General features: G+C 34.9%; 1 long non-coding RNA gene across 11 annotated transcripts in view; it reads right to left on the bottom strand.

Annotated features, from left to right (window-relative positions):
* LOC136165534 (uncharacterized) overlaps window positions 1–27,743 on the bottom strand; it is a 1,046,218-nt gene that overhangs the window by 737,692 nt on the left and 280,783 nt on the right. For all 11 annotated transcript variants that reach the window (XR_010662558.1, XR_010662559.1, XR_010662557.1 and 8 more), the window contains one exon: window positions 22,411–22,563. This is a non-coding gene — a long non-coding RNA (uncharacterized lncRNA). The remainder of the gene's footprint in view (window positions 1–22,410; window positions 22,564–27,743) is intronic.

Raw genomic sequence — 27,743 nt, 5'->3', positions numbered from 1 at the left:
GACAGGGAGGCCTGGCGTGCTGCGGTTCATGGGGTCGCAAAGAGTCGGACATCACTGAGCAACTGAACTGACTTACTGACCTCTAAAACATATATAATAGCAAATCTGAGATGAATTAACGATCTAATTGAAAAATAAAACATTAGACTTACTAGAAAAAAATAGGGTATATTTAAAGATAGGAAAAGATGTAAAAATAGGTCGAAGAAAGCACAAATACGACAATATAACTAATTTAGCATTACAATAAAAAATAATTTTTTGTTATCATTAAGCAAAAGTAGGTAACAGATTTGGCAGGGAACAGTTATGAAATACATCATGTATAACAGATGGGTATTAAGAGTATATTAAAATATCTCTCAAATATAAATGAATAAGACATCTAACAATATGAAAAAAACAGCAAAAAGAAAATCTTAAAAGTCTAATACATATATGAAAAGATATTCAACTTCAGTAGTACTCATGAAAGTATAAACTAAATGACAAGATAATGTTTCATATGCTCATTGATTGTTAATTATAAAGTTTGACTCACAATTTCTGAAGGAAAAAAAGAAAACAAGAGTCAAAGGAAACAGAATTCTCATATACTCCTGGGAGAAACGCAAACTGATAAAATCATTTTGAGGGCAATCTGGCCAACACTATTCAGAACACTCCTACCTTAGGACCAGCAATTATGCTTTCAGGTATGTGTACCAGAGCAGAGGTCAGCAAGTTAAGGCTTGCCAGTCATCTGTTTATGAATCATGTTTTACTGAAACACAGTCATGCTCATTTGCTCATATACTGTTGTCTATGGTTGCTTTCTTGCTACAAAGGCAGAGTTGAGTAGTTGCAACAGACCACATGGCTGACAAAGTCTAAGCTACTTACCATACAGCCCTCTAAGAAAAAGACTCTTGACCTAGAAAAACTTTTGTGCACGTTTATAGGATATGGATAAGTATGTTTATCAGAGTTGTTTCAACAGTGAGAAATTATAAATCACCTAAATATATGTCAAGCAGAAAACAGGTAAAGCTACACAGAACTATGTCATCCATGTATTTATAAAACATTACAGCAGCACAGAAGGATAAGTAACTTTCGTTCTACCAATCCCCAACTCCCAGAAAAAGCTCTTATGAATAAGCTGATGTACATTTATCCAACCTTTTCTTACACGCATAGAGGAGAGTAGGGAGCACCATACTATGAGCCCAAATTTGTGTTGAACAAATAAAGAAACAAATAAATAAATAACCAAACTGTTAATGGAGACAGGCAGAGACTAATTCAAATAGGCATGGGCAAGAGTGGATTTTGTTTCAATTTCCCCAAAACTGTTCCACAGTCATTTGTATGTGTTTTATTGGTCATCTGCATTTTCTTTTCAATAAACTGAATGATTACATCCTCTGCCCATATAAAAAGTTGTCTTTTTCTTCTTAGTTTGTAGAATTCTTACAGTACAGGGATATTAAACCTTTCCCCCTTGATGTGTCACAAATAGTTTCCGGTATTTTTTTTTTCCTGCAGGATGAATGCTTTAAAATTTTACAAAATAAATCCTGTCCCCTCCTATTGCTTTTGAGTTTCCATTCTTAATTAAGATCTCTCTTGTCCTATATTTTCTTCTATTAATTTTATTTTTTACATTTAGATATTTAACTCACCTGTAACTCTTCATGTACTAGATAGGGCTTCCTTGGTGGCTCAGTGGTAAAGAATCTGCCTGCCAATGAAGGAGATGTGGGTTCAATCCCTGGGTCAGGAAGATCCCCTGGAGAAGGAAATGGCGACCCATTCCAGTATTCTTGCCTGAGAAATCCCATGGACAGAGAAGGCTGACGGCCTACAGTTCACAGGGTCACGAAAGAATCGGACACGACTTAGTGACTAAAAAACAACCACCACCAGAAAGGTTCCCAGTTATCATCTATGTTCTCACTGAGTTATTTACCATTCCCCCTCCCCCAAACTTGCAACTTCTATCATTAAAAGATTCCAGATTTTCTTACATCTTTTTCTAGTCTCTATTCTGTTCTATTTGCCTATGTCTATTCCTGTGCTATTAATATCATACTGTGATTACTGCAACACCTTTACAGCAAATTTTACCAAATGGTAAGGTAAATCCTCACTCACTATAATTTTCTTAAATACTTTTGGAAATTCTTACTTTACAAACTTAAAAATCATTTTTCCGGGCTCTAAAAAAATTAAGATTATGACTAGAATCATATTATATTTCTATATCAACTTTTTAAAGAAAGACATTATTAGGATATTAAAATCTTCTCACCCAGGGATCTTATTTATTTTTAGCAACAGAGACATCAGTGGTTTAATGGAAGGGGGATCTTACACACCTGAAACAAAGTCCTGGAGTGATACCCTACCATGTGTGATGGATGGCAGGCAGGACACGCAGCAGGCTTCCCTCTTGGGTGGAAGGGGAGAGTGCCAGTTACACAGTGATGTCAGGCTGGCTCATCAGTTGCCAGGGAAAGCCACAGAGGGGGAATGCCCTTCACTGCCCCAGTGATCAGCACAGACAATAGCTGGGGCCAGGGGCAAGTGTGTGGGAAGGTCAGGCTTGTATGCAGGGTGCAGGGGAAGCAGGCATTCACAGGATGTACAGACAGCAAGAGTGGTCTGACTACTCACTTCACTCCTCCATACCCTGCAGGACCTTACAATCTTAGTTGGCCCCTCTTCTGTGATATCCCTGGCATCGCTGCAACCAGATAACACAAATACAATGCAGAGAGCCACACAGGCTTTTCTACTTCTAGGGCCCCATAGTGTGTCCTTTAGCAATTTTATATTTTTCTTCATGTGGTCTGTGTTTGGTATTTTAAAATTTCCTGTCATTATGAAGAGATCATTCTACCCAATTTCCATTTCCAAATGGTAGTCATTGCTAATAGAGAAACCCTAATGTATCTTAACTCCAGCCACCCTACTGAGTTCTCTCATTAGCTGAAAAACTTTTTGGCTCTTCACCATGGTTTTTCTAGGTAGACAACAATGTAGTTTACAAATGACAATTATTTGCTCTCTTCCCTTCTAGTTGGAAAATAGTGCAGTAGTTAAACAGTTTGTTTTCTTTCTACCTGAATTAGTGGAACCTCCAAACAAAGTTAAGTAATAGTGATGAGAGCAAGCGGCAAACCATGTTAATGACTGCAAAGGTAATAATCTAATTATTTCTCTATTTTCTCAATCTAATATAATGTTGGCTTCTGTTTCTGGTACATGATTGTTTTTAAAAAAAACTTTCACTCTATTTTTATTTTACTTGGAATTTTTATCCATCTTTTCCTTGCAAAGGAGGTAACACATTTTTTTCTCATGGCCTCAGGCCTTCTTGGAATTCACTTTCATGTTCGTTAGCTGACCATTCTAGTCTTACGTGCTGAGTCACTCAAGCAGAGTTATGAGGGAGAGAATTACTATGGACAATTATTTTCATTATTCCCATTACCTAATTATTAGTGTTTGTAAGAGTTGCATACTACTAATGTAATAATTTAATAACTACCCAAATGGTGGACACTGCAATCGTCTCTCTCTCTCTGTCTTACAGTGTTGTGATGAATAGCATAAAATCCATACTTATATTCTTGCTGCTTTAACTCGACATTCCTGGAGGACATATTCTGAGAGTCTTACAGAATTACTATGTCAGAGGGTACAAACATTTTAACTTTGACAGGTAGTGCTACAGAGTCCTTCAGGACTGTACCAGTTTATTCTTACAACAGGCAGACAACGATGCTTCATATTACAATCTCTCAAAATCTCACCAGTATTACATGACACTAAACTTTAAAGCTTTTGCCAGCCTGATAGGCAGAAAATTAACCAACCAAACAAGAAACCACCACCACAAACAAAAAACAACATTATTGTATGTTACTTTTCCCTGATAACTAGTGACGTTTAAGTATATTTTAACAATGATTTATTAACCACTTGTACTTTTGTGATGGGACTACTCATACTTTCTGATTATTTTCCTCTTTGGTTGTCTTGTTTTCAATTGATTTGTAGGTGCTCCCTGTATATTAGGGATAGTAACTCCTCATATGTACTGCAAATACTTCCATTTTTGCTTTGTGTACAATATCTCTTTAGCCCTAAGCTTAATATATTTCCAGAATAAATGAATGTTTGCTGTATTTATAAAATATGGACTAAAAATTCCTTAGAATATTAACTAGCAAAAGAACACTATATTCCAGAACAAAATTAAAATGAATACATCTGCACATATCTGGACAAAATGGCCAAGAAAGAACTCAAGTTAACCTGTTCTAGAGTAAGCTGTCTGGAATATACTTATTTATATTTATACATTAATACAGACATTTTCATATCAACATCTCATTTCTTAAGAACCTCTAAAAGCAAACACATTAACAGATATAGAAAAACATGTATACAGTATTCCATAAATTCACATTCTAAAAACGTAAATTCATATAAACCAGAGTAAAATTTCTCATAGTTTTTCTATCAACAAACAAAATCTGCCTGGTATTTTAAAATAATTTCATGAAAACACCAACTGTTACAAATACTAAATCTGTATTAATTGTATCATATAATTTAAAGTATCTTTGGAAATTCATTATATATTCTTGATTCCATACCACTTATATGGTGATAAATACCTTCTCCCAATATGTAACTTATCTTTTCACCTTTTTATTTTCTTCTTTTGGCCGTGCCATTTTGGCTTGCGGGATCTTAGTTCTCTGACCACAGACTGAACTCAGGGCCTGGCAGTAACAGCACTGAGTCCAAACAAATGGACAGACAGGGAATTCCCAAACATGCTTTTTCCCCTTTTCATTTTCTTTAAGGTACCTAATATAAGATAAATTCTTAATTTTAAAATAGTAGAATTTTACCAGTCTTTATAATTAGTCTAATGTCTTAAGAAATCCTTTCTTATGCCAATATTCTTTCTTTACATAGTTGAGGGTAGAAACATGAGAATGTTCTCCATTCAATTTGTTTCTCTTCCCAAGGTTCTTTTTATATGTTTCTCTCCTCGAATGAGACTTTCCTTTTTTCATTACACAAACACAGAAGTAAAAATCTCAAAGGATAACTGAAGTTAGCTAGCAACTAATAAGATGACCAGAATTGAATTCTTCTTCCCTCTTATAATTCCAAGGCATAGCAGAACAGTATCCGAGAATTGAAATATGAAGGCAGAATTATGTGAATACTGGTTATGCTTCCCAGCAGCCATAGTAAACTATTCTTATTTTGAACTAGTGCCAAAGTAAAGATAGACTTTAAAAAATCTTTAAGAATAAAACTTAACCAAAGTTAACAGAGCTGTAATTCATTAGATTCTTCATAGAAATCTACCTACTACTGTTTCATAGTTTAATAATAAATATGTTACCTGTGCTCGTTTTTCCATATCCTGGCAACTACCTAGTTGTTCTTCCATTGCAACTCTGATTTGCCTTGCCTCGTATTCCAACTGCCTTCTGGTCATATCTGTTTGTAAGGAAAACTAAAACCACAAGTAAAATGGAAATGTTAATATCTTGTGTTTATCAGTAAAAATAAAAAAGCATATAAGTATCCATAAAGAAAATGAATAAACAAATACATAAGTTATCATAAGAAAGTTATTTTTTACTCTAAGAAGTCCTAAAACTTGATGATCACTGCTAGGCTCAGCCTGGCTTTCTGATGTGAAGTGAAGAGTTGAAACACTTTTACTGCCCCACAGTCACAAATAGTTTTAATTAAATTGTACTAGCTCTTTAAAATATATATATTTATCCAGTTAAGGTAAGCCTATTTTCAGTTACCTTACAATTCTTCTGCCCTGAAGAAGCACTACTTTGAACTGTTAAAAATTAGAATATTAATGTGGACAAAATAGAAAAATCAAGGATCAGGTCCATCATCCTTAAGTTTATACCTCACTTCAGGATTCTTATGTACATGGAGACTAAATAGAGAGAACTTTCCCACATGTAAAATAAAGAAGACAGAATAAAGAAAAGCTTTTATATAAAAATAAATTGCAAGATAACACAAACTTTTTGGTAAAAATATAAATATGAACCAAAGTTGAAACAAACCAAAAAAAGTACTTCTTCATGGAGTGGGTGTTAGTGCATTCAAAACTTTATTAGCCCTCTTAACTACAATTCCAGATGTTGTGGTAACTGCTAGGTATAAAAAATGAAAAAAGGAGAAGGCAAAGAAACTTACAAAGACATGCTCCAAGGCTAAAAGAACAGCTGGACAAAATAATGAGTGACAGTTATAACAGACCACGAAGGGAATAAGGAAGTGCTGTAGATTCTTCATGCTCTGTAAGTCCAATAAAAAGCTGCATGTGGGCAATTCCCTGGAGGTCCAGGGGTTAGGACTCCACACACTCACTGTCAAGGGTGAAGGTCTGATCCCTGATCAGAAACTAAGATCCTACATACACACACACACACACACACACACACACACACACACACACACACACACAGACAAAAGCTGCATGTGTATGTGTCTGACTCAGAATAGCATTCTGTAGGCCTAAGAATCCCAAAATGTGTTGTCAGGTTAAGTTAGAGAAGCTTTCACCCTTTCCCCTTGCAATATACAGACGACATATGCAGGATGCGTTCCTATAGGCATATCCACATTATGTGTTGCAACACAGTTGAAATAGTCTCCATGCTGTGAGTCATGTTATAACTACACTTATTTGTCCTCCACTTCCAAAAATCCCTTGCGCAAAAGGTTGAAGATGACACATTATATTACAATAACGTGGTTTATATTTGATGTTTTAAGCAATGCCTGGTAACCTGATAAGTATTTCTATATGAAAGCATTCTTAACCTGCCTTCCCAATATAAAATAAAAATTTTGTGAATTTAAAAATATTTATGAAATATAAGCAATTTACATTTGCTAATGTTGCCTAATGGTCTATAATGTCTTACATATCCTCTTAAATAAATGTGACTGACTATATGGTAAATTAATATGGGAATGAGCTGACAACTGATCTTTGTTTCAGGTATTAACCAATTGCTCTTGAACTGTTTCATACACAACTGCATGCAGACAGCTAGACTCTAAATACTGTACATTTTAATTACCAAAGTGAATGTTAAGCAAAACAGTGCTTTAATATTAAGAGCAACGATCCCTCCAAACCCTACTGAGTTCCTAATCCTCATACGTCCACACTCTCTATGAACTGTTCTTTCACTTGTGGTGTCTCCTTAGCTCCCAAAATGATGTTAACGACATTGTCAGGAAGGGAGATTCTTTCCCTCTCACAACCTGGATAAGTTTGTGCTCAGGAGGCTGACCACTGAAGTTTCTAGTTCTAGCTCCCGCCAGACAATGCCCACCCACGCAGGAATGTGATTAACTGCGTGTTCTGGAAAAGGTTTTTCCTTCATTGTTACTTTTTCTTTTATAATGTCCTCTCAAAACTATTAGAAAATGAAAAATCTAAGCTAAGAGTTGAAGATTAATTTTAACTGGCCTATTTCTAAAAAATTGTTTTAAAATTTATGGGTAACAGTTAAAATAAAGTCTTATTTAAAATTATTAATGTATTTCAGAAATGTTCTTATACGTGTCACCCCATGAATAGAACAGTTGACTTGGAGAGCTTGGGTGGGGAGGGAGAGGCTGACAGAATTAAGTTATTTTTTACATAGTTATATTAGCAAAACAAACAACTTTTAGTGCTTGCAAAAAGCTCTAACATCTGTGCCAACAGCTACTGTCATTTACAATAACTAGAATAGGACTCAGGTTATCTCAAAGATACTTTCACTGCAAAAACCATCTGGCACAAGTCCTGTAATATAGTTCAAAAAACAGACAGATGGTAGTAAACATTTCTACAGAGTATCTTTGGTAATTCAACACGTCAAATAATAAAACACCTAGTTGAATCCTGAATCTTTTAGTTTTATCATCTCTACATACAAAATTCATTGACTATATATTTATGTTGAAGTTGGATAAAACATATTACAGTTTACAAATAACTATATAGTTATAAACTTATATACACTTTCAGATATAAAAATAAGTTATTTTGTCAAGTTACTTACATTTTCAGTTAAAGGAAGGCTATCTGTTCTTTTAGTGAGATTCTGAAGTTGAGCATAATACCAGTCTTTTTCCTTTTCTTCTTTGTCAAGGTCAGCAAGAAGCAATGATCTGTTTTTCAAAAAAAAGTTAAGTTTACACAATGCTAATATGGAGCACATAACAGCAACTCTCATAAGCTATAACTGTAATGTTTTCTATTTAAAGTAATATAATAAATAAGTGAGAATTTGACTAATTTTAGATTTCTGAAGGTGGGACTTAGATTACAGTCATTAAAATTTGAATATTAAAAGTTTTAAACTTTTTCAGCTAAATAAGATGGCAACCATTCTTACTAGAATATTTACATTTCAACCAAATGCTTTCTTCACATTTAGAGTCTACGAATTTGATGTTGGTATACAGTTAAAAGTATAGATTTAATAAAACTCAAATATAAGAATAAAAAGTATAATAAAGGAGCAAAGAAAAGCAGTAATTATGCAAAAAATAAATTTAGAGTATAGGGAACTATTGCACGTAGCTTTCAGCTTCTTATTAGTCAAAATAAGAAATATATTATCACTGTGTGGTAACAGGAGGTTGTTCTGAGGGAGAGAGACATTTTCTTAGGCTTGGAATCTGAAGATGAACTTGTTACATAATTTCTGACAACCCAATCGATGATGTCCTCAATAACAACCTATATCAATATTCTATATCAATACTCCGTATCTGATCAATATAAACATAAATGCAAAATAAAGGGTTAAGAGGAAAAAATCAGTAGGTACAAGAAGTATATGATCTATGTCCTTTTTTGTGACTCCTTCCCTAAGCGACCACTATTATTCTCTTATATTTATTTCCAGAGACATTCTATAAAAATGAAAGAATATATGTGTACATATGTACATGTACATTTTAAAACATAAATAATAGCATATTATTATCTGTGCTATCTTACAACTTTTTACCACTTAAAAGTCTATCTTGGAGATCATTCTTGTACCAGAATATAAAAAGGTCCTATGTGGTTTTTTGCTAGCTGCAAAGATATTTATGAATCCATAAAAGAATAAATAATAACTGGTTCTATGTTAGAGGGCATTTAGGGTCTTTCTAATCTTTTGCTATTATAAACAGTGCTTCATTGAATATACTTATATATAACTTCATTGTACAAATATGCAAGCATGTGTAGATGACAAATTCCTAGGATATGTAAACTTTTAACTTACTGTCCTTACTAGATATTGTACCAATTTATGCTTCTGCCACCTTTGACAATATAAATGCTTCATCAAACCTTTTAGATTCTTTTACATTTCTAGGGTTTAAAAAATGGTATATCATTATGGACTTCCTTGTTTTCAGCCACACTGCACAGCTTGTGGGATCTTAGTTTCCAGACCATGGATGGAACCCCAGCTCATGGCATTAGAAGTGCGGAGTCCTAACCACTGGACCAAAAGGGAATTCCCTATCACTATGGGTTTGTTTGTTGTTGTTTTTTTTTTTCACTATGGTTTTAATTTGATTTCTTTTAGTATAGGTAAGTGTAAGCATTTTTCCAAGTTTAAAACCCATTTTTATTTCCTTTTCTGTGACTTTTTCTTATTTATAGGACCTCTTCTGTATTAAGAATGATAGTACTCTGTCAGTTATAAATATATTTTCTCAGTGACTCACTTGAATATGAGGATATTTTTTATTACAGCTTCTGGGCTTCACTCTTACCGAGTCATTCCCCACTCTGACTCTGTTATTAATACTTTAAAATTCTATTTGATTGTATTTTCTTGATGAATAAGTATGCATGTATGTGGAAGGTTCTACTCTTGCTAAACTTTCCATTCTTTACTGAGAAGCAACTTAAAAAATAAGAATAAGCCTTCACTTTTTGCTGCGGCAACCTCAGTAGTGGGGGAATTCATGGGAAGAAGCCAGCTCCTGGTTACGATGTGCCAACCTGGGGCAGAGGTGCTGACCAATGAGAAGCTGCCCTCTCCCTTCCATTTTTGACAACAGGAGCAGGAGAAAGCAGTGCAGAAATCCTGAACCCCTTCCACAGGCTGGGTATTACCACTAGCAAAAACATGAGATCTGATCCTATTTTTTTAATGATCCCTGGTGAGCACCTGCAGGACCCACCAGGACCAAGGCAAGGGAACAAGGGACAGAGGGAGATGCTATTTCTTCTGATTAATCTTCAATAAATTGGCCTATTTAATCAAGATCTGGTGCTAAAAGTGCTCAAATGAATAAGCTAATTTTAGTGATGGTACTGGAGTGAGAAAAACGTTAAGGAGAATAGGGCCAAGTTGTTGCTATCAAGTTTTAAGACTGAACTCTGGCAAAATACTCTTGGGAAGCCAAAGTCAAGAGCCAACATGGTAACAAGTGGCTAACTGATAGGAACTGATCTTATAACTCAAATCACTGTATTTAAGGCTCAAAACTGAAACAAGGCACAGACTCAGAAGCTGGTGGGTCTTTGTTGTTTAGCATATTGAAGGCGTATTTAGTGACTGTCAACAGTCTTCTTTAAAATGTAAATGTTAGCTAGGAAGTTAGACATAAACAAGGGGAGGCCTGGCTGAAAGGGATGCAAACTGATCTCTGACCTCCATCCCAGACACACCCATGAGAGCTCACAGATGCTACAAAATAACCACAGAGACTTTTCAACACATGGGCCCTGGGCACACAGTGGACAGAAAACCACCATAGGGACTTCTCCAAGTAACTTTAGGCAGTTAGGGGACCATTAAGGGCTCATGAATATTCTACATCTAATTATAAGATGGCATTAGGCGAAGACACATGGGAAGGCATAAACAACACAGCCTGCTGTTATATAACTTGAAACTGTCAATCGGCCTTGAATGTTTGACCATTTGCATTCCTCTCATTGATTGGTGGCGGGTACAAGCCCTACTCTGCACCAGGCATGTCCAAAAGGAGGAGACTGGACACATCAAAGAGGACCAAGAGGGATCCACAGGGAAGATGAGGAGGGCTCCTTTGGGAGTATCTTACTAATAAAAGGTCTGTCCGCTTGAGCTGAACTGAGCTGTAACTTGCCTGATGTTCTATACCTTTTGGTCCATTGCTCCAAATTTTTGCTGCAATGAGACAAGAACCAAGGAAGATAAATAAACTCATCTGACATAAATTTCATGTCTTCTTAGTCCTCTAGCTAACTCAGGATCATCTAGAAGAACATGGCACATGTATCAGGCATTTAAATATTTGTTAAAAAGTATTACTGGCTAATGTGACAATAACTATTTGGGTGTATCAGACAAGAGTACTAAGGAGTTTTTAAAAAATATCTAATTTCATCCTCACAACATCTTTTAACTGGAAAACTGAGGTTCAAAAAGGTCATGGAGCTTCCCTGGCTGCAGAGCGGTTAAGAATCCTCCTGCCAGCGCAGGGACTCAGGTCTGACCCCTGGTCCTGGAAGATCCCACATGCCCAGAGGGTAACTAAGCCCACGCGTCACAACCACTGAAGCCTGTGCTCCCTAGAGCCCGTGTGGCAGAACAAGACCCCATTCTCTGCAACTAGAGAAAGCACCTGTGCAGCAAGGAATACCCAACACAGTCAAAAACAAAAATAAATTAAGAAAAAAAAAAGGGTATGCATCTGGGCTTGAGTTCTGGCTTGAGTGTTTTCTAACACTTACGTCACTTAAACTTACTGTATCTATAGGTAATACAGAGAACAAGGAAAAAAAGATACAGAGATAGTTCTCTGACTTAAGGGATGTCTAGAAAGAAAGAACAGAAAAACAGAGGGGGTAAAATCATCAAAGAAATAACAGAATTTTCAAAAGTTGAAGAAAATAAATTTCCAGATCAAAAGGGCACAGTGAGTAGTATCCAGTATGATGAATCAAGAAAACACATATCAAGGTACTCTAAAAACTTCAGAAAAATGACTTCCTGCAAAGGAACGTGAATTAAGACTGATATGCAATTTCTCATCAGTGACACTGATTATAAAGAAGGAAAATGAGTTTGAGCCTAGACCTAGCCAAACTATCATTCAAGTACAAGAGCAAAACACAGATTTTGTCCCATAAACAAGGGCTAAATCTACCTTCAAACAACGGTGGGAGCCAGGAGGACACAGGGTATTGACAACTACATACACACACACTCTTTGTGAATAAAATTAGGCCTTTATCACATAAAGCAAAGTAAGTTCTTAGGAAAACTGGCATGCTCACATGCCTCTTGACAGAGTTCAAAGGGGACAAAGCGATGGAAGAATGTACACTCCAATTAGCTTCTGGTTTTTCAGGACACTGTTTCCTAGACTCTCAGAAAGAGTCCTGGTTCAAGATATGAAACAGAGATTCACTGAAACTCAAGAGATTAAAGAAAGCTTAACACTATTTCTGGCCCATGATTATTGTTATTTTTAGAGATGTACACATCTAAAACCAGAGAGAAAGTAGTAAAAGGTCTTTTGACTCTCAATGAGATATGCTGGGTATTTTCCATATGTTAATATCCATTGTTCATAACTCCACAAGGTAGAACCATATTCCTATTTTACAGAAGGAAATGACACAAAAATTTAAAGACTTGACCAAGATCCCAGAGAATTTATACATTTGGACATTTATGCAAATTAACATTTATACATTTGAGTATTTCTTGAAAGTCTAATAGAACTTTTAGGAATATCAATATAATATGGTATTAATCATGCAAAAGGAATTTATAATCTCATAGGACGTACAAAAATACTTGACCAAGTGCTTGGTAACTATATATTCTGATACTTGTAGTGTGATGATTTTAACTTCAAGAAGAAAAGAATTAACACACTAGCTCTTAGAAAGGAGAACTGATTCTCTATCAGGCAACATTTTTTTAAGAAACCAAAACTGATAAACTGCTTCATTTGTGACTCCTTGAAATAGGTCTTTAATAATGGAAACCAGTCACCTTATACTGAATCTGGTAGTCATTTAATTCATTTGAAAAGATAGCCAAAAAGTCAATCAAAACGCATTACATATTTTAGCCACTGTGATTATGCATACTATTCGTACATTATTCACTGTACAGAGCATCTGAGCACTGGAGTCCCAAGAAGCTGCCTCCTTCACGTTTTCAGGTGTAAGGTAAGGACGCCCAGTAATTCATCACTCTGAGACAATGAATGGAAAATGCTCTCTAAGTGCTGCTTGTGATCCTCCAACACACGCTTCATAACTCCTATTCTGTATTGCCACAAAACGACAAAATCTAGCAAAAATTGGAGCATAAAAGTTTACTACTTAATGAAGAAATGTTACCTCTCTTTTTCAAGTTCTTCTAAATAACCGGTATTTTCTCTGCTTCCATTTACAAACCCTCTTCATGGAAATGAACCCATAGGAACGGGACTGCACTCTCCTGAGCGACTAGATACAGATCCTTCTCGGCTTCCGTAAGAATGGAGGGACATTTTTGGACAGTAGTTTCACTCCAGGGAAATTACTGCTATCTAAGTTAAGTTCTAAATAAAATACAGACAAGTTTTTATAAAACAACTGCTTTAAGTGATCTAAAATATTGCTAATGTATTATATTATCTTTTAATAATGAAACCTTAGGTTCACATTTAGCCCTCAAATTTTAAACCATTTTATAATTGAAATACATTATATATATATCACATAAAGTATGCAGGAGTACTAAATTATTGCAGTTATTGAGCAGCAGATCTATACAGGGACAGAAGAAATCCTTATCTCAAATGCTGATGACCAGAAAAATTCACTGACTACTGGTTCTAAAACAGAAACGTCCTGAAAAAAAAAAAAAAAAAAAAAAAACACCAGGTCAAAGCACTTATAAAAGGGTACATTTGTGGTGGTGACCATCTTGCAATATACACAAATATTGGGTCATTAAAAAATAAAAAGTGTTCACCTTTTGGTTTAGAGGCCTGCAACTATAGATTTCTATCAGAGAAAGCCACAAATGTATATGAGTGAATGAACAATTATTTATGAACAGAATAGCTAAACTTTCCCTCCAAGATAGCTTGAGTCAGTCTGGTGGGGAAAAAGTATGTTAAAGAAAAATTAGACAGAATGTGCTTTCTTAGATTCCTACTAAGTAATAATATATTTGAGGATCCAAAAGTAATTTCTCTGCCCATCTTCAATTACAATTAAAACTTACTGATTTGACATTTGAATTTTTAAGTGATAAAACAAGAAAGACATTCTTTTAAAATTCTATTTAAAATGGCTTAAAATCAGTGTTGTGTGTATATAAGTGCAAAGATAAAGCACTTCTATTCTGAATGGAACAAAGAAGGGCACTGACTCCTGGCAAAAGAGCAATGCGTTTTAGAAAGAGCTGAAAATTGTCAAGAAAGGTATCTAAAATAGTTTATTTAAAGGCAGTTAAATGTTATAACTGAAAAAATGACAAGCAAATAGACTTTTTACGTATTTGTACTTTAAAAATTACATCCTAATGCATGAGGCTAAGAAAATCCAACACCAACATTCTAATCAAGAGAAGCTGTATTTGGACACACACACCTAAAGCTGACAACTGGAGCTTAAAAAAATTACTTTAAAACACTTTTTAAAAATTTACCTTTAAGACGCTCTAATAAATCAATCTGTCCAGAAGAAGCCATAGCTTCATCTTCAATACTTCCTTGTAGTTGTTTAAGTACTTCCTGTAAAAAAGAACACAGTATCTCAATATGACGAAATTCTAAATGACTTTTTGAAGATATGATTTTAACTTTCTTGGCATTTAGGTCTGCTGGGGGAAAAAAGTTATTTCAGATCTATCTGAAAACATATAAAATGCAAAGTACTTTACATATATTACCTATTACTAATTATAAATAATAAATTACAGCCCAACAACAACAGTGATACTTTGTGGTGATGGTGATTACAAATAGTCTCCATACAGTATACACGGAATAGTTAAGATATTTGTAACTTCTGAAATAACATAACAAGGTGGATTACTCTCATTTTTCAGACAGACCAACTGAGACTCAAAAGATTTGCTGAAGACAGAAAAACTAAGCTTGTACCAACATGGCCATGAAAGACAGCAAATTAACACATTTAACACCCCAATAAATACCAAGCAGTTATATACTAAATTTATATACATTCTACTACATTGATTTATACTCAGCAGTTAAGTGACTGTATGCTGTCTCCTGACTTTTGGTCCATTGCTTCCTTTCCCATCTAAAGCCTTCTCTCAACAAATTTTTGTCAGAGGAGGTCAAAAACTTTCACTTTCTACTAGTTTTTCTGTATATTCCTTAACAATAATTTATACATATTTTTACATTTTACATATTCTGAGGCATCCCACTCTAGTTCACAGCAAAATCTTTGCTGGCCAAGTAGGATTCCAAATGCAAAACAATGTATTTGAACAGTTACAATCCTATAGCTATGGGCAGTGTTCCTCTATGTGAAAAAGGATCCATAAATAGATTGAAAAGAAAATCTGTCAAAAAGAGTAAATATAGTAAAGACTATGTCAGTGGTTTACCTTGATAGTGACATTAGAAGCATTAAGAAAAGAATTCCTATGTTAACAATAAGAAATAGCCTGTGACCTTAATGATCTGACCTTCAAATAAAGACCATGTTGGAAGTTAAAAGGCTTAGATAAGTAGATGTGGGAACGTGGAGGTGACTGTTATTTATAGTCAGAAATTGTGTCAGTGTATCACAACTGTGGGATAGGAAATAAATTTGCACAGGGATGTCTTTCTTGAATGAATGTAGATTACTATAAACATCAGGACACAATTCTCTTCCACAAAGTTTGAGAATTACCACTGAAAACTACCTGCAGTTTTCAGGATCCTGGGTCTCCTTCCATCCACTGCAGCTTGTAATTCAAAGATCTTTTAATCTTATCCTATTTCTTACAATTCGCAGGCTCACAATTCAACAGCTACCTTTCTCAAGGAACTATCAGTGGTATGCATTCTAGGCTTAATATCTCTTATTAGCCATCTCTTCTCTATTTTTATGTCATTATCCTGACTATTGACCCCACCAAAACTACTAAAATAATCTCCTAAATGGTCCTACCTTGCATAGAACTAACAGATTAATAAGACTTTTAAAGCACAGCTCTGATCAGGTCTTTCTTTATAGATGATCCTTCTCTACAGCCTATCATCAAGGTGTTAACAGTGAGTATTCTATAGAAGTTGGGATTACAAGCAATTTTTGGTTTTGGTTTCCTCATTTTAAAACAACAGATATTATCAAAACAAATACTGTTTTCAGAAAAAGTACAAGCATTTAAGAATTCAAAAGCAACAATTAAAAGAAATCCCTGTATATGTCATAGGACATATACTTAATTTTTGAAAATTAATGGCACATTATTGGTTTTTAAAAAACATATTAAAAAGAAGGAAAAATTAAAATAACACCAACAACAGAAATGAAAAGGCGATGTACAACAATAAAGGATTAAATAAATTTATGGCATTAGCCGAACAACGGCATATTATACATCTGTGAAAATACTATAAAATACTTAATGACATGAAATGATAGCTATATTAAATTAAAAAGCATGCTGCAAAATATGATCCCATTGAATGCATGCTTGCATAAAATGCAGAGAGAAAAATATACACATTATCAAAGGTTACCAACATTAAAAAAATGTTTTTAAATGGGTGAGCTTGATCTCTTTCTGTCTGTATTTCCTAAATTTTAAAGAGAGTGAATATACATAACTTGTAAGTTTTAAGTTTCTGTGCATATGGCTAGAAGTCTATTGATAAAAGCAATTACCATAAAGTAAATAAAATTATGGAAATTTATAAAGTTTAGAAAATTAAAATTTCAAAGCATCTATCTTGGAAAAGCTACTTATTCCAATGTGTTCTCCTAAATTATTCTTGTAAATTCTGAGTTATGAATCTCAAAAATACGCAGTTAATTTATAGATCCAGTTACTTTGTCTCAAGATGACACCACCCAGCATGACTACATTACTATTTTCTTGTGAACAGTTTGTGTCTATTCCATAATAAAAATTAAGCTCATTTCTTTTCTGTTTTACTGAGACAGAACATACATGTGAAAAGCACGCCAATCTTAAATTTCTTATATAATCCAAGTATCCATGTAATTGCCACCCAGGGAAGACACAAAACATTTCCAGTATCACAGAAGGTTCCCTTTTGCCCCTTATCAATCAGTATTCATTCTCCAGAAGTAATCAGTACTCTGATTTTTGTTATCAGTTAGTTGGCCTCCTTGTGAATTGCATATAAATGAAATTATACAGTATACAGCCTTTTGTGTCTCGTGGTTTTTGCTCATCAAAATCTCTATGACACTCATCCATGCTGTTGTATGTATCAGTTATTTAATACTGTGTAGTTGTCCACTGTATGAATAGATCTCCACTGATACATCCCTTATCCTTTTGATGGGCATTTGGGTTGTTGCCAGTTTGGAGGCTATTGTGAAGAATGCTACTATGTACGTTCTTGCACTTATCTCCAGGTGGACACACGTACTCACTTCTCTTGAATATATATCTGGAGGTTTAAACCCTGAGTCACAGTGATTAAAAGAAACTGCTGAGTGGTTTTTCAAAGTGTTTGTGCCATTTTATACTCCTACCAGCAAGGTTTAAGTTTGAGTCTTCTTAATTATAGGTTCCAATTCTCTGTTGAGATTTTCTGACTCTTTATCCACTTAATCCATCATTTTTATCAAAACATTTAAAATAATTATGTTAAAATCCTTGACTGTTACTTGCTTACAACATGTGGATCATCTTGGGATTTGCTTCTATTAACTATTTGTTCTGTTGGTTATCAGTCATTTTCCTATTTCTTTGTATTTCTTGTAACTTTTAACCGTATGCCAGTCATTATACATACAAGAGCAGGAAAGACTTGAGATTAGAGTTTCCCTTACAGAGTTTGCCCTTTCCACCACTGGGGTCTGATTTCCTTCAACCAATAACTGAAAATGGGTTGCAGATGCAGTTTAAGTGAAATTCATATGAGATTCCCTAATAGCTCAGTTGGTGAAGAATCTGCCTGCAATGTGGGAGACCTGGGTTCGATCCCTGGGTTGGGAAGATCCCCTGGAGAAGGGAAAGGTTACCCACTCCAGTATTCTGGCCTGGAGAATTCCATGGACTGGATAGTCCATGGGGTTGCAAAGGGTTGGACATGACTGAACGACTTTCGCTTTCGCATCTGATTTGGTTTGCTGAGTTCTCTGAATGTATCTCTTCTCTTACACTGAGGCTGAGACCTGCTTTAGCAGGACACTGCCTCTTAATGATCTGCTTCCTAGCCCTCCCGGGCATCTTCCCCCCAACAAGACTCAGCTAACACCCCATGCATTTGGAGAGAATGTGAGACACTAGTCATACACTTGGAGCCCTGCTAAATGTCAATGCTTTGCACATGTCCACGTCTTTGCCCAACGGTTTCCTTCCTCCAGTGGAGTCTCAATGCCTGTGCCAATGATTAATTATCGGTGTGTTACAGAATCAGTAAATACCCCTGGGGAAGAAAATTACTGGTGATCTCAGCTCATCTAGAAAGGACTCTTTCCTCTTAGGAATTTTAGTTAGTATAGTTCTTGATGATTTCACAGTTCTCCAATGTCCTTAAAAGAATGGTTTTTGTTTTTATCCAGTGTTTTCTAATTGCTGCGGTAGGGCTGATCAATTGCTTGGGGTTGCATACTTAATACAGCCTAAAAAGAAGTCCTTAATTTCAAAGAGGTTTTTAAAAGATGCAGCACAACTACAAAGCAATTCCAAACAAAATATTTCAAAAAATGTTTTGAGAAATGACAGTTTTTAAAATAAATATGTAATTTTAAAGGAGAGAATATTCTTTTGTATTTATAAATTCTGGAAGTTTGGTTTTAAAAAATTAATCATATAATCAAACTTTATTTTTAAAAAGTTAAGATTTTAGAAACATGAGAGAATTAATTATTACAGACAAATATACTGTGGTCATTTAAGTGAATAGAAAATATGAATGAGTAACTGTGTCATTTCAAGGGAGTTTTCAACTTGATCCACTTCTGTTTTCCTCACTATGTCACAGTTACTGATATTTTTTATTACTAGATAAAAGTATACTTGGTAATTAAATCTTCAAAATAAATTATGAACTGTGCCAATTTGAATTTTTACTTCTCATTTTTTTCTTACACTCTGAAAATACAAGATACTCTCCATATACATGGTTTTATAGTTAAAACAATTTATAAATACTTCATTTTGCTAAAATACAAGAGATATAAATGGTTGGTTAATATTTTACCTAGATATATTTTTCTACACCATGCCATCTTTCAATTTAAATGCTTCATACTTCACCATATTTTGGAGAAGAAAATGGCAACCAATGCAGTCCTCCTGCCTGAAGAATTCCATGGACAGAGGAGCGGGACAGGTGCAGTCCATGGAGTCACAGAGAGTCGGATACGACCGTGCAACTAACTTAATTTTTCACCATATTTATCATGCTGCGATGCTCAGCATTTTAAAGTAAATCACATTGACTTCCTGCCCTGGAGTAAGAAGTATACTATATAATTTCCCTTAAGTTTAGCTATAATTGCTGCATTCTTATTCTAAATCCCACAAAATCTGCAGTTTATTTTAATCACAGAAGCATCAAGTATATCCATAAATGTAGAGAATAATGTAATGAACTCCTATGTATCCTCATGTTAGTTCAAACATTATCAACTCATGGGCTTCTTTCATCTATGCTTATAACCACTTCGTCCATTCCCCCTCAACCCAAATTTATTTGAAAAACAAATCTCAGTCATCATACTGTTTCTTCTCTAAAAAAATTCTACATGTATATTTAAAAAGGGATTCTTCCTAAACACAACCACAATGCCATCATTAGAACTACAAAATAAACATTTTCTTAATATTCTCAAATACAGTCAATGCTCACATTTCCTTAACTGCTGTACACATATTTCCCTGACTGTCACACACACACAGAATATTTTTATACTATCAATGACATGTAATCAATAACAAAGCAGTATTCTCTTTTGCCACTAGATGGCACTACTGTATAAATTTCAGAAATCCTGAAATAATGTAGTTGAAAGAGACACACCTTGCCATCCACAGGGTGGACACATTACACAGGAACGATCAGCAAACATAATACAAGATCATATGATGTATTACAAAGTCTAAAAAGTTATTTTTTTGAAAAATAACCATTGTTTCGGATTAACTTTAATCCAATGTTCCAATTAACTTTAATCCAATGATTAACTTTAATTCCAATGTTTCCAAGTGTCTTCATTCACACATCAGTATTTTAAGACAAAATAAACAGAGCATGGTTTCCTGTTAGTACTATAAAGCTGCTGCTGCTTCTTTTTTTTCAAAAAGCTTCTTGAAAGGAGATACATAAATAACTTCAGTATAAGGGCATAACTGCTATGATACCATACACTAAATCCTGAGGAAATATGTGGATGGCTTTGCAAGGATGTCTGTAAAAACACTCACTGAGCAGTAATCAATTCATGGTTGAATTCAGACATATCTTAAATACTAATATTCATGATGTATATTCATGACCTCATTCCTAAGAGGCCAACCTGGTATTCCATTGCAGAAATTTAAGGATCTGCCTTATAGTGTTACTCTGAGAGACATTCCACATTTCAGCATTTCCATCCATGGAGATAGATCTAAAGGTATGTTAAAATGTTTCACCAAAATGAAGTTTCAATTTGCTCAAGTAGTTTATAAAAATAAAAAACTTGAAAAAGGGACTCAGAATTCTGCACAAGAGACATTCAGATAGGTGTGCTAGGAAGAATTCTCTACAAAATATACTTCTGAAGCAGATAAACCATTAGTCTTGCTGGGGAATTTAAATTTTGTATCTTTAAACTTTTAAAACCACGTGTCATGAACAATAATTTTAGATACATTATGCTGATCAGTGTTAAAATATCAAGCTACGCTTTTTTAACCTAGTAGGTAATTGATTCACAGCTGTTTTCATGGTTTGCAGTGAGAAAAAAAAAATGCTTCTTTATAGTCTATAGAAAAAAATATTTCTTTATGAAGGATCTGAGATCGGTATCTTGGAGATCTGTCATTGCTACTGCCACAGAAATAGGCAACACAGTAGAAAAGATTTATGCATAGAAGAGAAAGAGAGAGAGAAAAAGAAAGAAAGGTTCAAATGAGTAAAAGGCTAAACTGCTTTGATAGTGAATAAAAAGGCAAAAGAGGAGCAGCTCAATAGTTCAGTAATACACAGAAGCTTGAAGAATAAGAGAGACCTCAAAATGCATGGAAAAAGAAATAGAAGAGAATAATAAATGAATAAGGAATAAGAGTAGTAAGCAGACAGGAAGAAGAGGGTCAGAAACCCAGATGGTAAAATGGCCAAGGCGCAGAAAAAACACGTAGCAAGAAGGATTTTTTTAAAAGAGAAGGAGGTAACAGTTTTGTTGATGACCTCCAGTTCTATTAAATTCAGTGAGAGGAAAATCTGCCTAACTGGAAATTAAAACAGTTAAAGTTTTGACTGCAATTATTTTGAAATAAGAACATATTTTCCCAGTGAACACTGAATATTTTATAACTTTTCATGGAGGTTATCACAGCTTTGCAATGCTATACAGCAAACCAATTTCAGGGCTTGAGTGTCGTGGACATCTTCTGTTAGTGCAATGACTACTTTTTCAAATAAAGCAATTTAATTCCAGAAGGGCACCCGAAAGTCTGTAGCTCAGCTTATGGCAAAACCCGAAATAGAATCAGGTACTAATCTTCACTTCGGGACTCTTCTCATTAGGTCACCCCAAATTTCTTGACGATCTATCACTGCAGCACTTAAGTGATGACAAGATCTGAGGGGGTTGGGGATGATGACTATGCTTTGTTTTAATCCTTAAGATAAATTTGGCAGCTGTGAGGCTAGTTTCTGTGAATTACATAGAATGCTCAGCCTCACTATAGTGATGGTAAAGTTGGTCTCTCATTTTTAAGCTTAAAAATAACTAAGGACTAACTACTTAGTCACTGTGGTTTTATAATCATTTTCTTTATATGATTTGCTGGATGAGTTAAAAACATCTGGACTGAAAATATCAATGTTAACTTTTGCAAGAAAGAGTTTACAGATTACTGCTTAACTTAAAAAATACACTTCTAAGTAAGTGAAGTGTCTAACCCAAAGTTTACAAGAAGAAACATGGAATAAAAATGGATAAACTACAATTTAAAGTCACAGTCTTGATACCTTCATATTAGATGCCTCAGTTTCCAGTTTTGTAAGATGATTGAAATTATCTTCTAGCTCTTGTCAAAGATTTGAGTTCTCCATCTTCAGGGCCTCAACTTGCTTTAACAACTGATCATAGGAAGCTGCAGCCATCCTTGGCTACCCCTGGACCTGTAAGGTTAAAAAGGATTTTGAAATTCACTACTGAAAAAATAGAGTGGCTGCTTGTTACAAAGAAAGGGATAAAGAAATAAAACCTCAGAGACAGTTAACAAGAACTGTGTTAATGTAGCAGTTTCAGTACCAAAACAACACTGTGTGAGTGGCAGGGCCTTTCTGAGAAGCCGAAATACCGGGGTTTAATGAAAGACAAATAAGAGTTAACATAGAAGAGAACGTCAGTAGTGTTTGAAAAACACCTGCCTTTTCACAGGTGGGTAAGATTTCTATCAAGTTAGAATTTTTTTGAGGTTTCAGAGATATTTTAAATGGTCTTACAGACAAGATTTGGGAAATGCAGTTATTGATAAGAAATATATTGGTCATATTAATTTATTTCTGGATTTTGCCCAACAGTCACATAATTTTATAGCCCAAATAGATTAATGAGATTAGGTATTGCAGTCTACCACTTTTCATTTGATAAAAGGCTAGTCTTAAACATTATCCATGGGGAAATATGAAGTTCCAAAAAGGCCTCATTAAAAAGGCGGTCATTAAACAAAACAGACACAAGGGAGAGGATTGGATTGAGACTGCAACTCTTTTGGAAAGAAAGATGATAAAAACTGCTAATATAAATTATATTACATTTATCCAAAAGGATGAATACAATAGGCCATGTTATGGCATACGTATCACAGGACCCACTGTGCTCACATTGAGGCTGAAAGACACTTGAAGAAAACAGATGATTTTAGGAGTAGAGACTGTCAAAGAGAAGCGAAGCACAGCCTTGCTATTAATTACATTACCATGAAAGAAAAGGGGAGAAAAGAAAGATACAGATGATAGTCAGGTAATAAGAGGTCCTTGGCCTGAAGAATTAGAGAATGTTAGAAATTATGTTCAGACTACCGAAGTTCCAAAGACCCAGATCCTCTTTGTAGTTTAATTTCTATGGAATAAAATTCTACCTATCTCTTAAGAGTTAAAAAGTATAACAGAGTCTGTACTCAAGCAATACTTAATAGATCTGGACATAAAAAAATTGTTTCTGCAGTAAAAATCCACTATACGAAATAAGGCAGACAAATTACAACACTGGCTAGTCATGACAATATTGTAGTTCAGCAACTGGAAGGGAAACCCTAACAAGGGAAATCAAGTGACACAGGTCTCCGTCTGTTCTCCAACAGCTAGGGACAATAAATCTGGAAGGAAACAAGAGTCCTGGGTGGTGGGGATCACCCTCAAAAACCTTCATGACTGAAAAGAGTGAGCGCTAGACTAGTATTTGGGGATCCGGGTCTCAGTTTCAGTCTTGGTCGTGCCTTCACCTTTGCCCCTGAATTTTAACTCATTTCACCATTCGTAAAATGGACATTTACTACCTTTTCTAATATAATTTACAGGGATATTGTTAGAATTGAGAAACAAAAGGATGGTCTAAAAATAAAAGTCCTGTGTAAGTTATATCATGAAAATACACTTACTATGTAACTTCCTTAGTAAGACCTAAAGTTAATCTACTGTTAAAAGCCTTAGTCCTCTGACCAATCGACAAGAGGTGAAGAAGTAATTCACTCTTTTGAAAAAGGACTGAGAAGGTACATGAGAAACAAAGGAGAAATTCATAGGTGGGATCACTTATCTGTTTTGTGTGCATGCATGCTCAGTTGGGTTTGACTCTTTGCAACTCCATGGACTGCAGCCGATCAGGCTCCTCTGTCCATGGGATGATCCAGGCAAAAATACTGGTGTGGGTTGTCATTTCCTCCTCCAGGGCATCTTCCTGACCCAGGGATTGAACCCCAGTCTCCTGTGCTGGCAAGCGGTTTCTCTACTACTGAGCCACCTGGGAAGCCCTATCTATTTTATACCATACCACTAAGAAGCAGCTCTACCTACAAAGAGGCAGTACATTAAAAATCATGTGACAAAGGTGGGAATCTGACAGCATTTAGTAACATAAGACCTAAAATTCCTCACTCCAAATAAAATCCTAACAGGCAATTTTCCACTAAAATAGTATAAATAAGAGAAAAAGTAATAATACAGGGAAAGAGAAAATTACTGGAATTATGTTTAGACACAGAGGCTATAACCACATACAATCACAAAAAGAGCCAGATGGACAAAATGAGCAAGAGACTACTAAAAGTGCTTTTTACTGGAACAAAAAAGAATTCAACCCTTTAGGTGGACAATTAAAACATACCATTATTTTTTTTCTCTCTCCCTCCAGAATCAAAACATTTAAGTCATTTCTGCTTTAGAAAACAGGATGTTCTCATATAATTTTATGAGAAAAATACGATGTTTCGAGGTAATACTTTGCCTTATGTCCTTTTAATATGTTGCCGCCATACCTAAGTCAAAATTGCTTAATGCAAAATTTAAAAAATCATAAATTTGTTTTAGAAAGCCTTTTAAACAATCACAAGAATTTCATACCAAATATATCGTAAATGCAACTCACCCAGCATCATTTAAAAAAAAAAAAAAAAAAAAAAACCTCAAAATTTATCTGATGAAATGGGAAAAATCTTTGAATCTTTAAAACATGCTTCTCAGTAAGCGAAAGGGTTAGCTGCTCAGTCCTGTCCAACTCTTTGAGAGCCATGGATTGGAGCACGCCAGGCTCCTCTGTCGACGGAATTCTCTAGGCAAGCATACTGGAGAAGGGAGTCAATCTCTTTTTCAATGGATGTTCCTGATCCAGGGACAGAACTCAGGTCTCCAGCATTGGATTCTTTCTGAGTCACCAGGGAGACAGGGTGTGCACTAAAAGGATTCTCACCCCTTAAGAGCAGGGTAGGGGAGAAGAGAGTTTTATAAAAGGACTGTTATCTAGACTTTTATCCAAATGGTCACTAGAAACAAATCTACAAGGACCCTAAGATATTAACGCAAGGAGGCAGAAAAGTTTAGGTAGGTAAGGGATACACAATTAGAATTAAATCTGAAAGATTCTTTATTATAAATTAAGAAGTTTGGGATTTTAAAAAAATTAGTTAAACTGCTTTTATTCATTTGGTTTAATGAATTTTAAAAAAGATGTATTTGTCAGTACTATCAGATGGTAATGAAAAAAAAAAAAAAAAGAAAATATCAATGCAAAAAGAAACCAAAAGAATCATAGAAGACTACTTTGCTCAAGTCTATGTAAGCAAACTTGAAAACCAAATGAAATAGATAATTTACTAGAAAGTGTACTTTTGATACAAACTACTTTGATAAAAACTAACCGCAAGAGATGGAAAATCTAAAATTTACAAGAAAAGTCACTGTTGTAAAACTGATATCACCCAACACATTATTAGAGCTACATAGAAGAAAAATATTATCATGCCGAAGGTGATGAAAAGACGCCTTAAAAACTCAATGCCCATTCTTATTGAAAATACTGGATATAAAAGCACACTTTTTAAACACAATATATTTCAGACCCACAATAAGCCAGCACCACCCGATGAGGAAATACTAGATATACTATATTACTAAAGTCAGGGAAAGCCCCATTTTTACCACTGTTACTCATTTTTATCAGTCAACACAGAGAATGAAATTAGAAAGGAATACTACTGGTAGGGGTACAATTAAATAACTAGAATATCCAAAAGAACCAACTAAATATTACTACAACAAGATAATCTAGTAGTTTAGTCAAGTACAAAACATAAAGAAATCTTTCCTTTATATGTACAAAGAGAAACCAGATAAACGATAAAATGAAAGAAAAGATCTTATCTATAATTTTAAAAAAACAGGCATAAACTGAATAAAGAGTTCAAAACATGTATGAGAAAAACTATGGAACACTTCTGAGAGACACAAAGGTAGATTTCAACAAATGGAAAGACATATCTTGTTTCTGTACTAAAGATTCAGTAGCATAATGATGTCCTTTCTCCCTGAGTTAATTTTACATGGTCCCCAAATAAATACTATATAAATTTTTTTTTTATTTTGTTTGCTACAGCTAGACAACTGGAAAGAAAAAACAAGCAAAAAAAAGGGAAAATATGAAGGGAAGAGCAAGAGTATTCCTATGACATATTAAATAATTGCTGCAAAGCCATTATAAGTAAAAGAGTACGAAGTCAAATGTACTGTATCAGTAAGCTAATTTCTTAGCTCTTATCATTATACTATGGATATATAAGATGTTAACATTAGGAGAAACTAACTGAAGGGTACATAGGAACTCTCTTATTTTTCTCTTTTATAAGTACGAAGTCATTTAAAAATAAAAAGACTTTAAAAAGCTAGGATACTGGCAGATCAACCAAGGGAACACATTTTTTTAAATTCCAGAAGTATATGAAAAGTTAGTCATAGTAAAGGTAGCATCTCAAAGACATGTAAGAAGATGAACTTGAAATAAGCGGCAAGCATATGACCCAGCAATCCCACTTCTGGGCATACACACCGAGGAAACCAGATCTGAAAGAGACACGTGCACCCCAATGTTCATCGCAGCACTGTTTATAATAGCCAGGACATGGAAGCAACCTAGATGCCCATCAGCAGACGAACGGATAAGGAAGCTGTGGTCCATATACACCATGGAATATTACTCAGCCATTAAAAAGAATTCATTTGAATCAGTTCTAATGAGATGGATGAAATTGGAGCCCATTATACAGAATGAAGTAAGACAGAGAGATAAAGAACATTGCAGCATACTAACACATATATATGGAATTTAGAAAGATGGTAATGATAACCCTATACGCAAAACAGAAAAAGAGACACAGATGTACAGAACAGACTTTTGGACTCTGTGGGAGAAGGCGAGGGTGGGATGTTTCGAGAGAACAGCATCGACACATGTATATTATCTATGGTGAAAGAGATCACCAGCCCAGGTTGCATGCATGAGACAAGTGCTCGGGGCTGGTGCACTGGGAAGACCCAGAGGGATCGGGTGGAGAGGGAGGTGGGAGGGGGGATCGAGATGGGGAACACATGTGTATCCATGGCTGATTCATGTCAATGTATGACAAAACCCACTACAATACTGTAAAGTAATTAGCCTCCAACTAATAAAAATAAATGAAAAATAAATAAATAAATAAGTGGCAAGGGCAGCAGGGCAGCCATGAGGAAGCATAAGACGGCACCTATCTCTCAAACTGCACATTAGGGTAAGTTATAGAAGAAACAGGGGTTCAAGTGCTAACAAC

The sequence above is a fragment of the Muntiacus reevesi genome, chromosome 3 (genome assembly GCF_963930625.1).
Source record: "Muntiacus reevesi chromosome 3, mMunRee1.1, whole genome shotgun sequence".
In the NCBI taxonomy this organism is placed as follows: Eukaryota; Metazoa; Chordata; class Mammalia; order Artiodactyla; family Cervidae; genus Muntiacus; species Muntiacus reevesi.
Note: the sequence above shows the minus strand (reverse complement) of the source record. Positions and strands in the feature narration are given on the sequence as shown.